At 31.0% G+C, this 10,189-nt stretch overlaps 1 long non-coding RNA gene across 2 annotated transcripts; it reads right to left on the bottom strand.

The window, feature by feature from the left end:
- Positions 1-1,096: 1,096 nt before the first annotated feature.
- On the bottom strand, positions 1,097-2,392 carry LOC110037247. Of its 2 annotated transcripts, none has more exons than XR_002295315.1 (3): positions 2,264-2,392; positions 1,978-2,181; positions 1,097-1,365 (listed from the first exon to the last, which is right to left on the bottom strand). It is a non-coding gene; the product is annotated as an uncharacterized LOC110037247 (long non-coding RNA). The 2 variants fall into 2 exon arrangements; XR_002295316.1 differs by lacking the exon at positions 1,097-1,365 and adding an exon at positions 1,581-1,624.
- Between the last annotated feature and the right edge of the window lie 7,797 nt (positions 2,393-10,189).

Raw genomic sequence — 10,189 nt, 5'->3', positions numbered from 1 at the left:
ATATATAATTGGCGGCTTTAAGTAATTGACTGATTATAAAAGTAAGAAAGATATATAGTTAGTTAAAATTTTAATTAAAAAAATAGATTGAAAATATTTTAAATTCTATTTTAATGAATTTTTTTAATATGCATAGTATCATTTAAATATTGCTCCCATCCTTAATATCTTACGTCCACGTGACAAGAGATGCTAAAACGGTTCGTTGTTCGCAAATAGCTCGTATTCGGCTTGCTAAACAAATAAATAAAATATAAACAATAATCTTATACTCGATATATTAACGAGCCAAACATGAACAATAATATTTTTAGGAAATAGAATATGCACACGAATGTTTTTGTAAGAAGGTAAACACAAGACATTGGTAACTTGTACGGAAAAACTATTGGGTGGCATCACATGGCGGGTCTAATGGTGGAAAAATTTTGTTGCTTGGCTGTTTATTTTCATATATAATGAATTAAATATTGGAGTTATTGAATTTAATAGAGTTTTTTTTTTTTTTTTGAAGCTATAGATATGTAATAATTTATTGAGGAATTTAAAATCTCATCAATTTACAAATTAAAATAAGATGTGAAAGAACTCTCGGCTATGAGTGTAAAAGAACTGAACACAAAGGAACAGAGCTAGTGTTTGTGTTTGATTCGTTTGAAATTTAGTTTGTTTGAAATAGACTGGTGTTCGAAATTGTTCATGTTCGTTTCGATTTGTTCGAAATTAGTTCGAATTGTTCGAAATGTTCGAATTATTTGGGTTATTTTAATTGCTCGAAATGCTCGAATCGTTCGAATTGTTTGAATTGCTCCAAATTGTTCAAAATTATTTGAAATTATTTAAAATGTTATAAAACAAAAGTATTATAAATGTAAAAATAAAATTTTAGATGTTAGAAATGTAAATGCATAAAAAGTGTGTGGTAAGTATATAAATTTCACAACATGGAATCAGGAAACCATCCCATAGGCCATGGCAGCGAGATCACGACAATGAATGTTAAAACAAAAATGTACAAATAATAAATTTTCTCATTATAATTACAAAACAAATATAACAGCAAAGACACATGCTAATAGGAAGCAGGACCAACAAATGAAAATTGTCAGCTTCACTCATTAATAAAGCAGATACAATCATACAAACTCTAATCAGCTAAAACATAATTGTAATCAGCTAGTTACATGGCAGAGAGCGCTGTGATAGCCTTTTCGAGCATAAGTTTTGATTTTCCATTCTTGTGGCGATGAACTTACGAAAACAGTGCTGGAGCTGCCCTGCACTCTTATATCTCCTCTTGCAAAACACAGTAATTTCATATGGTTTCTGTCAAATGTGTTCCTTCACAAATTTTATAAGGATGACCTACACAAAATATACAGACTTATTATATCATATGAAAAGAGATATTTGAATAGAAGATTCAAAGTTAAATCAATAAAAAAAGAAAATTTACATGCATACACCTCAATTCTAATGTATTAACACATCTAACACCCACACTTCAATTTATTCATGACATGTGCATGAAGAAGTGTGATGAGAAAGATTTGGGTACTTGGTATAAATGTAAAAAAGTTGGTTTCTGTCAAATGTGTTCCTTCACAAATTTTATAAGGATGACCTACACAAAATATACAGACTTATTATATCATATGAAAAGAGATATTTGAATAGAAGATTCAAAGTTAAATCAATAAAAAAAGAAAATTTACATGCATACACCTCAATTCTAATGTATTAACACATCTAACACCCACACTTCAATTTATTCATGACATGTGCATGAAGAAGTGTGATGAGAAAGATTTGGGTACTTGGTATAAATGTAAAAAAAGTTAAGTTTTGCTGTTGAATATGTAAATACATAGGAATTAGGTGGTATGTAAGGTACTTGTTATAAATGTAAAATGTTAACTTGATTCAGTCCCAGCCCCAGGTTATCATTTAGAGAAATGAGAGTCGAGCCAATCTTACCATAAAGGGAACTTTGATAATGTTGCTTTGAGTAATATGTTTGACAAAACAACAACTGCCTTCTTCGCTTGAAAATTTAAGCTCCAATATCTTCTTAACTGTGGCTTGAGAATATCTCAAACTCATTTTTTCTTCTGATTTTGCATGACTGCATCTCACCAGATTCTTCCTTGCAAATTCTGCTACATCCAGCCCCAGCATCATCTGAAAATTTTATCAACCACCTCAGTTTTTAAAATATTTTTTTCTTTTATAATCTTAAATAGGGTTGTGGCGATGAACTTACGAAAAAAGGGCTGGAGTTGCCCTGCACTTTTATATGTCCTCATGCATCGCAGGTATCAGACCTCTTGTTTGATTCACGGCAAATTGGTTTTTGGGAGGAGATGGCAGCAAAGTTTTCTTCAGCATCTTCATCTTCTACAAATAGATTTGAAGAGCACAAAAGGCTTAATTTATATGTAAAATCAGTGGTTACTAAGTGTAGTTATTCCTCTGAATAATGAAATATTTCTACCATCTATTGCGGGGCTGCCCTCTATTGCGGAGCTGCCCTTGCTTTCTTCTGTTAGCTGATTCACCACAACCTTGCTTAGTTGTTCCAGCTTCAGCGGAGCTTGCAGTTTACCTGCAGAATCAATGACCAATTTTTAGCTTCTTAGAAAGGCCATTTAAGTTTAAGAGCCAAAGCGAAGCTTAATATTGTTAAACCAAAGAATATGATTTAAATTATTACGAAAGACAAAAAAATAATTTAAAATTTCAAAACAATTTGCAAAAATTTCTACTCACTAATATAAAAATTAAATATGATATATTTCATCAAGAAATATAAATTCCCTTTAATAGAAAATATTATGAAGATAAATAGAATCAATGTAAAATACAAAAATGAGTGACACAGACAGCCAACAAAGCTTCACTCTTGAGTTATATTAGAAATTCAATATAAATTTGTTGAATTTCAAATACCTCAAGCAAAGATAGATGAAAAATAATATGCATAATATACCACATATACCAATGTGATAACTTGAAGCTACTCACCCAAGTAAGCTCTTTCAAAGCTTCTACTTCTCTCATAGTAAAAAAGGCTAGTTGCATGTATAGATGGATGAAAAGTAACATGAGTTTAATTTTCATAAAGTTTTCAGAAATATTATTTATACTTAATACTTCACTGTCAAACTTCAATATGCATCAGCCCTTTCCTTCACCATAATTAAAAGCATAAATGTACTTAATACTTCCCTGCTAAACTTCAACCAAAGCTTATTTTGCCCTTCCTGCACCAAATCAAAGCAATCAGCCAAAGCCTGCTTTATCTTTAAATAAATAATATTTTTTTCAGAGTAATTCAAAGCAATCAGCAATCAGCAATCAGCCAAAGCCTTAATCAGATTATCCACTAGAAACGAAACCACCATAAACTAGTATCAGCCAAAGCCTAATCCTTGCAACCCAACCGAACCAAAACCAGGGAGGGATGAGAGGGAAACAACCCTCTCACCAATTTTGGGAGTTGTTGCGCCTCTCCCAAGTCCCTAACATGACTTCCCTAGATATTGTAATAGCCAAAAAAAAACCCAAGCTTGGTAGAGAAATAAATATATTATTTATCCCCTCAGTAACTGATTCGACAACAGCTTGCCTGTCATGATAAGCTGCAGAAGCATCTCCAGCTTCATCTAAGTCCAAGTTCTTTTTATCTACCGTAGCAAGTGCTGCCTGCAAACTATTCTTTCTATTCAATTTAACATATAAGTGCAACTTTCAGTTTTAAGGAATGATAAGCCATTTCTTGCATAAATGATAACCAGATAACTTTGTGCTTCCTCTTAAAAACTAAACAAATAAAACAAAAAAAAAGAAAAGAAAAATTTAGGATTGAGAGTTCTATGCTCTATAAATGAAGAGATCAGGTCAAGGAAAATCAATACTTTGCCTTAAAAACTTCTATTAAGACTAGAATTTAGCCAAATAAACATGAAGAAATAAGGAAAAAAACTCTCTTTTGTCCGACAACACCTCTGCTAGAAAAATAAGAGAAGGAAAAGTAATCAAAAACATTTGTTTGTCAGCTCAAAACTCAAACAAAACTAATATAAACCTCAAGAAAGCCTTAAAAACCAAAAAACAACAGAATTATCCTCCGCCAGTATGACTGAAATTCACAACACGAAGGAACTTAATTTTCTGAAAAAAAAACTCTCACCTTTAGAACTCAATGATTCCTCTTCCCAGCTCAGATCTCCTGATTTAGCAAAACAAAAATAGAGATAATAAAAGACTCAGAATTGTAGTCTCAGAAAGAAATCTGACCCCCTTTTGAAACCAACCCCCTTATTCTCAATCTGGAGAGGCAAGGCAGGTGAGGAATTAACTATTTAAGATTTAGAGATCCTCCCCATAGGGACCTCTATTTCATTAGATTAATATTTTAGTGGGCTTCTCAAGCACATTAAACAAATCTCAATCCTTCGGCTAATGCTCAGCTCAGGCATAAAGAGAAAGATAGGAAAATTGGACTCTTAGATATTTAAAAGTACCATAATAAATATCTTCATAACAATCATTATTCTCCAAAACAACGCAAATCAAACTCTTAAATATTTGAACTGTGAAAGAAAGATAGAAAAATAGAACTCTAAACATTTTGCTTTGCTTCTTCAACTTCAAAAAAATCAAAACATAACTCATACTTAGAGGCACCCTCAATTCTATCTAATCACATTACTTGTTTAGAGTGAAAAATATCCCTTAAAGCCATGAAGTGCAAAAATTTTCATATGGCTATGGTAACTTATTTTTGTCAATACAGTCATTAAAATGTAACTTTTAGTTGGCAATACAGTCATTAAAATTCTATGTCAAGGATATTTCCAAATGATCTAAGAAAGACTCATTAAAATTATAAAAAAGAAATTTGCTTCAACTGCAAGTGTCACATAAGTTGCAAATAAAGTCTTTGATCGTTCACCCACAAATAAATGCAACTTCTTGCCAACATATCACTCTTCTTGCCAAAACTTCATAAACATAACAATGTATAGTAAGAAATATTACTCTCATTTTTAAGAATGAAGTAAGAAATTTTTTTTTTGTACAGGTTCAAGTCTTCTAGAAGCAATAATCAAATCACAGCAAAAAGGTTGAAAACTGTTTGAAAGTAATGCTTAAGCCTGTATGCATCACAACACAAGTACATAATAGCCCAATGCCCCAAGTAGAGCTCGTTGCTCACAAAAAAAAAACAGATCTGTAGTCAATATGAAAATAAACATCTTCACTCTCAAAAACGTCAAAACCTAGGCTTCACTCAAAAAAATTAAATAAACCTAAAAAAATTTCTGAAAATTTAAGCTAAGAGGCAAAGCTGAAGATAAATATGAAATATTAAAGAAAATATGCTAAAAGAAGACGCCTCGATAGGCTTACAAGCAACCAAGCACCGAAGCAAGAATTCTGAGTGGTCGATCCAACGCCGAATAGAAGTAGAGATTAGAGAACGAACACAAACAATCAAACCTAAACTCTCACTGAGAGAATGCTTTTTCGCGATTTTCAGACAAGAAGAAGGAGAGTTCTCGTCGAGAGAAGCTTTTCGCAATTTTGAGAGAATAAGAGGGGTTCTCGTAGTCACCGAGATGAAGCTTTTCACGATTTTGATACAATGAGCGGCCGAAACTAGAGCTTTCTAGAGGAGAAAGAGCGGCGTGCTTTCAAGGAGAAATATTTGCGTACTGAAACTGTACACAGAGTTGCGTACATTTTAGGTTATTCGAAGTGTACAACTAGGTTACACTTAGGTTACAGGAAGAATTACAAGGGAGTATAACTTAAGTGTAACCTAGTTATACCCTCCTAATAACCTAAAATGTACACAACTCTGTGTACGCTTTTCGTACGTAAATATTTCTCGCTTTTAAGAGAGGAAAGGGCACACGGGGTTAGGGCTTCCACATTCGAGTAATAAGGTTTTTACAAATTGTTTGTATATATTAACATATATAAATATTATATATAATAAATTACATTAATTATATACCTTATATTATATAAATATATAAAATTATTTATAATTTATTGTACATTATAATTTACGGGATTTAATATTTAAAATATGACAAATTTTTTGAGTTTATAATTATTCTTAAAACATCATAAATTATATATATATATACATATATACATATTAAATTTTTTTATATTTCGAACAATAACAACTTGAACACAAACGAACGTATCACTGTTCATATTTGGTTCGTTTAACAAACCGAATGAAAAAAATTATTCGTGTTCGTCCCGTTTGCTTACTGAACGAATCGTTCGATTGTTTGCTTATTTAATGAATCGAACACAAACTCTCTGGCGAAACGAACAGGAACTATTCGCGAACAATGAGCTTTTTCCGACAACCCTACTCACGGCCAACTAGTAAGAAGAAAAAAATATCTACTTTTTTCTGATTGTAAATTTGAATCACATAATGTATTACTTAACGTTCAATATTAGAAAAAGTTTTGCAGACATATTGCTGATTTCTATTATTTTTTGACTTCTTTTATTTGCAACTCGTAGCTAGATTCTCAATGCAAAAGAAAATCAATTGGCAAAATTAGTTTAGAGCATATTTGGGATATTTTAATTTTTTAAAGTTATTTAATAGTTTAGTGTATTTTACCGTATTTTTAAATAAATTATTATTATTATAAATAATTTTAAATTTTATGATTTTTTTAAGAAATAATTATATTTTATTTTCAAATATTAAATATATTTCATTTCAAATAAATCATAAACATAGTGATTCCAAAGAGGCCCTTAAAATGAATTATTCAATTCTATTGCAATTACATTTTATTTTAAATTAGGAGATATGTTTTATTTCAAATCAAGCATTGACCTATTTACATAAAAATAAAAAAATAAAAGAAGTGATGGGATATAAATAAACCAACGCACTCGATGAACTATTTAACTCGTCTCGATAAAGATTCAATCAAGTTAGTTTAAATTAGTAAATAAAAAGTTTGATTATTTTTTTAAAACTAGAAACTTAAATGAACTGAATACGACAATAATCAAACTTAGTTATTTATGTTCACCGAAAAACTCGTTTATTGTTCAACAAGAAACTTGTTAAATACTCGATATTATGCTCGATGATAGCTCATACCACATATAAGATATTTTTAAAATGTAATTTAATAAGATAGAATTTATTTAATTATACATTTAATAGAAATATATTATTACACCAATATTTTTTTATTAATTTTTAGTTTTATATTTATTTGGTTAATATACATTTATTAATTAGTCTATTTTACTAATTACTACATCATTATCACCAGATTCAAACATTCAAACTTTCATTAATAATTTGTCAATCATAGTATAAATACATAATAAATATTTATTATTTATAACTCACATTAATTGTATAACATTATTTTACTTTTTTTATTTATATTGATCACGGTTCCTTCATCACTTTTGTTGAATCTTAATTTGCCTGTAAATCTCACTCCAAGGAATAGACCATAAATCAAAAGAAGAGAGAGGAGTGAGCAATAATAAATAATAAAATGTCATATCAGTCATTTCAATTTTGTTGCCCTCTTTCATTCATTAAATGATATCCTTATTTATAAAAGAGAATCTACAATATGATGATGTTATATTTTTTTCCGATACTTTAAAAGGGGTTGTATAGGGTACTCTTGGTATTTTACATATACGAGTCTATTGTTCGATTGCTCTACGATTCGGTTGGTTGAGCTTGATTGGCTTCAAGTCGGTAGGACCGGTTTAGTCAGTTAAGCTTGGCTGGCATTGCCGATCAGTTGGTTTAGTCTGATTATCGACTCTCAATCGCTATTTGCGAGCTCCTGTCGACATAGTGACACTAGACTATCGAGTAGATGGTGAATTATAACCTATGGGATGATTGGTGATATTTTGGAACTGGATCTTTCCTCAGATTGGATCTACCAGAGATAGGATATTTTATTGGGCTAACTTTCTTTTAAAGGTTGCCTTGGATGGATGCCTATTTCTCTCATTTCAGTACGAATGGTTTAAGTGTAGATCATTTTGGTCGTGTTTTTGTCCTCCTTGTGGCTCGGTTAGTTTTGGCTTATGCTTGAACGGCTGTAACCGGCCGGCTTGGGTGTTGGCTTGGGCTTAGATGTTTGCATTAGGTTAGATAAGTGGGTCTCATGTTCTTCTATTGGTGGGCAATCCTTTGTTGCACTCTTCCCCTTCTCGATCATTAGATCTCCTCAAGATTAGCACTAAAATATTTTCGATATGCATACTTTTTCGATATGCGTACATTAGTTTCTCGATTCTCCTACTTGTTGAAAGTGACACTACAATAACAACAATAAAATTTAATGCAAAAATTAGATAACATTTTTTCTTAATCAATGATTCAATAATTATACTCCCTTGATTTTTGTGCAATTGATATTTATAAATAAGGCATGACAGGACTCTTTGCTTTCCTCATTTACGCTGCATCTCTTTTTTTCAGTCGACAGGTTTTCAAGCACTTTCATGAAGAACACCAAATCTTCTAGTAGGCCCCCCCATCAAAGATTGGCTTCATGTTGCTTTTGAGAGATCAAAGGAGTAGTAACACCTGAAATGTGAAAAAAACAAGAAAACCATCACTAATAACTAAAAAGTAGTCATGTTCGTGGATTCGATAGAGAACAAAAAGTCTCCACTAGCGAGCTCAACCTTATCAAGATGAAAGTTATTGTGATGCTCACTAAATGTTTAATAAGCAGACATCACTAAGAAGACGAGAAGAAGATGAAGACGATGGATTCAAACCGGCATCCGGGGAAGGCTTCATTCGAACAACAAGAAGAAACATCGGCTACCCGTCTGTCAGCCCGAGCAGACCCGGAAGACATAAATTTTAATGATACATGAGTGTTGTGGGTCATGTATTGTGTGATTTATCGAGCTAACATTCATTCATTCTTATTGGTTATTGAAGAATGTCTTGACCTTGATATAAGTAGAGGTTTAACTTGAATTAGTTTAGTTTAATCTGGTCTATTTTTAAGTTAGTCAATATCAAGCATTGACCTATTTACATAAAAATAAAAAAAAAAAAATAAAAGAAGTGATGGGATATAAATAAACCAACGCACTCGATGAACTATTTAACTCGTCTCGATAAAGATTCAATCAAGTTAGTTTAAATTAGTAAATAAAAAGTTTGATTATTTTTTTAAAACTAGAAACTTAAATGAACTGAATACGACAATAATCAAACTTAGTTATTTATGTTCACCGAAAAACTCGTTTATTGTTCAACAAGAAACTTGTTAAATACTCGATATTATGCTCGATGATAGCTCATACCACATATAAGATATTTTTAAAATGTAATTTAATAAGATAGAATTTATTTAATTATACATTTAATAGAAATATATTATTACACCAATATTTTTTTATTAATTTTTAGTTTTATATTTATTTGGTTAATATACATTTATTAATTAGTCTATTTTACTAATTACTACATCATTATCACCAGATTCAAACATTCAAACTTTCATTAATAATTTGTCAATCATAGTATAAATACATAATAAATATTTATTATTTATAACTCACATTAATTGTATAACATTATTTTACTTTTTTTATTTATATTGATCACGGTTCCTTCATCACTTTTGTTGAATCTTAATTTGCCTGTAAATCTCACTCCAAGGAATAGACCATAAATCAAAAGAAGAGAGAGGAGTGAGCAATAATAAATAATAAAATGTCATATCAGTCATTTCAATTTTGTTGCCCTCTTTCATTCATTAAATGATATCCTTATTTATAAAAGAGAATCTACAATATGATGATGTTATATTTTTTTCCGATACTTTAAAAGGGGTTGTATAGGGTACTCTTGGTATTTTACATATACGAGTCTATTGTTCGATTGCTCTACGATTCGGTTGGTTGAGCTTGATTGGCTTCAAGTCGGTAGGACCGGTTTAGTCAGTTAAGCTTGGCTGGCATTGCCGATCAGTTGGTTTAGTCTGATTATCGACTCTCAATCGCTATTTGCGAGCTCCTGTCGACATAGTGACACTAGACTATCGAGTAGATGGTGAATTATATTAACTCAATAGGTAGCTCGCTCATCGATGAGGAAAGCCTAAGGGATAACTATAGGACTCCTTGC

This window comes from Phalaenopsis equestris, unplaced genomic scaffold, assembly GCF_001263595.1.
Source record: "Phalaenopsis equestris unplaced genomic scaffold, ASM126359v1 Scaffold217374, whole genome shotgun sequence".
Taxonomy (NCBI): domain Eukaryota; kingdom Viridiplantae; phylum Streptophyta; class Magnoliopsida; order Asparagales; family Orchidaceae; genus Phalaenopsis; species Phalaenopsis equestris.
Note: the sequence above shows the minus strand (reverse complement) of the source record. Positions and strands in the feature narration are given on the sequence as shown.